Here is a 4,039-nt window from a genome sequence, read left to right as displayed (position 1 = left end):
AAATATTATTTAAACTAATTATAAATACAATAAATATGTATTCATTTACAGAGTATTAATACAAATGTGCAAATTAGTTTTAAAAGAGGCATCGCGTGATGAAATTCATCTAAAATGCAACATAAGTAAAGCACTGCTGAATTTTAAATAATTTTATTCAAGGAAATAGATAATCTATAATTTAATTTCAGTAGTATTCCGATGAAAAAAACACATTATTATTTCTTAATCTGCACAAATATTTCTGTATTATGTATGAATTATCCTTAAAAGCATTCTTTCCATGGGATTATAAATATACGGACCTGGTTTTATTAGATTGCCACCGTGTTACGTGCCGACCATCGTTATAATCTATATCCATATTTATTAAAAGAGATTAAACTAATTTTTTGTTGCCCAACTCCAACAGACATTAAAACCTTAATTTGAAAAATTAATTTTTTTTAACAATTTATCTTGTCAAAAAAATTGTCGTGAGCATTTGCCAAAATTTTGCATTTCACTTAACGGTATTTTGAGGATTAGAAAAAATATATTGAAAAACTGGCTAAACTATTAGTCTAGGTTTAAGTAAAGAGATATTGAAAGTTGGTTGACAATACAGTTGAAAGTCTTCGAAAAGTTACTTTTAATTAATGTGACGGTGATATCTGACAAGTATACAAGTATTATTTTGTTTTGTAAGGTTTCTGTTGAAATTCCGCTGTTCATGCCTAATTTGTCTCTCTTTCTGCGACTATATTTGGAACAAGTTTATTTCAACGATGATCTTAGTTCTTCTATTTAGTTACATTAATCACAATTGATGGTTTAATTTTGTAAGTACGATTAACCATAATTTGCTGGTATAAACGTAAAATCTAATTAGGAAAATCATTGCAACAAGATTAAATGTAAACCGCGAAAGATTTAGATTTACGAGTATAGTTATTGATCTCGTTACAACCGCCAGTGTAGAATTATAATATTGCAGTATAATATTATATCATAATATAATTATAATATCTTCAAGCGGTTGACAATTGCCTTTGTGTGTCTCTATAGAAAGGGTTGAAGTGACTTTTTTGTGTAATCGGAGTTGAAATATTTCAAGTCCTAGGAGTTCAAATGTCCACAGGGGCGACTCCACCCAGTCATATATGAGGGCATTTGAAGCATTCCACACGGTGAAATCACGATTTATTTAGAAAAAAAAACGGGGGATGATTAAAAAAAACAATGACTGTTGATTCAAAAAGATTTTTTTCTGGCTTTCTCGTCAGCAAATACGTTAATAATTTGTTTGAAGCACTTCATTTTTGATGCACATTATTGCTAGCGCGTTTAATTTAAGATTAGGTAATGTAGATCTGCGGTAGTCTTTTACTTTCTTCAACGCTGGAAATGGTCTTTCACCTGTAAAATTAGTCACCGCTTTAGAAGCGAACATTCCAAACAAAATCACAAGATTAGAAACAAGTCGTCAATGTTTTTCAGCTTCATTTATTTTAGGAAGTACAAGTGTTTATTAGATCAAAAACCAAGAGGCCCTTGAGTTGAAGCAATTTGCTTCCTAAGTTATAAAAAATATCTTCTTTGTAAGGTTCAAGCAACTTTGAGCATTTTTTTTATTTCCTAGGAGCTCAAAAATCCGAAATTGCTTCAATCTCTTCTTTCTTCTTCTAGTGACGTACTGGTAACTAGCATCATTACACTAGCATTATATTCACAGCTTGAAGTTTTTGGTTCACTTGGTTGAACCTCTCTAGTATTATCTTCCAGAGACAGGATATAATAGGTTTCTGTAATTTGAGAAATTCTTATGATTTTGGGAAATTGTGAGCGAGCACTATTCCAAGAAAAACTATTGACCGTAAATTTATTTTGCTCCGACAAACTCGATTTTATTATTTCTTTAAAGAAAAAAATCTTTCTTTGTGCCCCTTGAAACTTTTGCGCCCTAAGTCTGGGCTTCTTAGGCCATATAACGCCATTGTGCATGGATGACAGATGTCAACATCATAAATAACAAGATGGCCGTTTAACATTTAAACTAAACAGAATCCAAATTTTTGTTTCTTTGTGATCCGCTTAAAGATAAAATAGTATACATACCTATATTATTCAGAATAGAAGATTTTTTTGTGCTTCGCAGAGTTGCCTGCGCCCAGTTGCCGGTCTTGTTTTGCTTAGCCTTCAATCTCTGGACTTAGCACAAAAAGACACTATTTTCTACGACTGTTATGAAAAGTGTACAAAAAAAAACATTACTAACCACCCTTGAAAATCATTTATTTCACACAACGTGTCATAAATCCAGAACGCACGCTACATGCGTGTGAAAAAGTTTCACACGTTAATTTTATCTATTTAGACAAGCTTTTCAATTACAGAAAATATATTAAAAAATGCTGATAATAACTAATAGTGAAAAAAAACTCTAATAAAAGTTTCTTAGTTACCGAGATATATTTTTCATATCATAACTTTCATATCCTAAGTTTGTACGTATAAGTTAAAACTCACCCTGTATTATGTTTGATATTATAAAACGTTATGAAACAAATGAAAACAAAATAACGCGTTTTTCGTGCTTTACCGTGTATTTGATACAGTCGTAGAAAAAGTATGATTTTTCTCATTAACTTTTTGTTGCACTACACTACTTTGTTACAATACAGTAAAGTAAAACACACTGTATACAGTATGTCCCCGGATTGAGTTTACAAGAGAAAAAAAAATATCTTTGAATTTACGCCAAAACTGCAAAGGAAAAACATTTTTTGCTTCACCTGAAACGAGCAAATCTGTACTTAAAAAACTTCATTATTCTGATTCAGTGAAAAGAAAAGTTAATTCTTCTCTTGATTTTGGACTTTTTTCTCTTCTTTTTAAGTCTTATCACATTGGCGGTTTTCATTTTTGACAACTATATTCACTTTGACAAATAATTTATTAATTAAATAATGATAGTTCTTGTTAAAAATGAATTTAAAGTTTCTTTGAGTTGCTGTCTATTAAAATTATGTTTTTCACAAACATTTTTGTTATTTAACTTGCGTAAACTCATTTGTCAAAGTGACATCATTATCAAAATCATAAAACCGCCAATGTGATAGGACTTAAAAAGCAGAGAAAAATTATCCGAAGTCCAAAATCAAGAGAAAAATGAACGTTTCTGTCTACTGAGTTAGAATAATGAAGTTTTAATCACAGATTTGATGGTTTCAAGTAAAGCAAACACTTTTTTCCTTTGCAGTTTTGGCATAAAACCAAAGATAATTTTTTTTTTCTCTTGTAAACTCAATCCGGGGTCACTGTATATTACTTTTTCGACTACTATTTTATTATACTCGTAGTTTGAATGCATTAGGATTGGTAAATATTTGATGTGACCTAATTGTTGAATCTCACTCCAAGCAAAAGATTTTCGTTCTGTGATAGTTATTGTGGCGGAATTATTTCCATGATACCGTAATAAACCTCGCTTAAATGTTAACCAAGGCATGTGCAAACTGACCCTTGTAAGTTTGTTTAATGTGATAATTAGATTGTAGATTAGGAGTGATAGTTCATGGATGTAATATTTCGGTTAAATAAATAAATAACAGATGTAATAATACAATACGAATCAAGTTGTTTTATAATTCAAATAAAAAAAGACTTGATCGGACATTCCTATCCACACAATAAGAAAGTAAATTTGGTTGAGGAGTGAACCCACAAGTCAACATGATGAAAAAGCGAATCAAGTCTTTTGATAACGATCTACCTACATCCATAATGTTGTAGAGCATAAATGTTAGATTATCAACTAGTGGTGTAATTAACTGAAAAAGGAGATTTAAACTAGGCACGTTTGGAATTTTTCATACAGTAATTGTTATTCGTCAATGTCAATGACAGCGACCTCTCTTCCTGCTCAGCGGGTTCTGGTAGCGGGAGTCTGCTGAAACCTTGACGATTTTAAGTGTTAATTTAGAAGGAAAAATACTTTCCTGGCGCCTTTTCGAGCGTGACCTCCTTTCCAAAAACATCAATTATGACCGCGTGTGGA

This window comes from Tribolium madens, unplaced genomic scaffold (assembly GCF_015345945.1).
Source record: "Tribolium madens isolate multiple individuals breed KSU strain unplaced genomic scaffold, Tmad_KSU_1.1 Scaffold_91;HRSCAF=231;Tcas5.2_LG7, whole genome shotgun sequence".
Lineage (NCBI taxonomy): Eukaryota > Metazoa > Arthropoda > Insecta > Coleoptera > Tenebrionidae > Tribolium > Tribolium madens.
Note: the sequence above shows the minus strand (reverse complement) of the source record.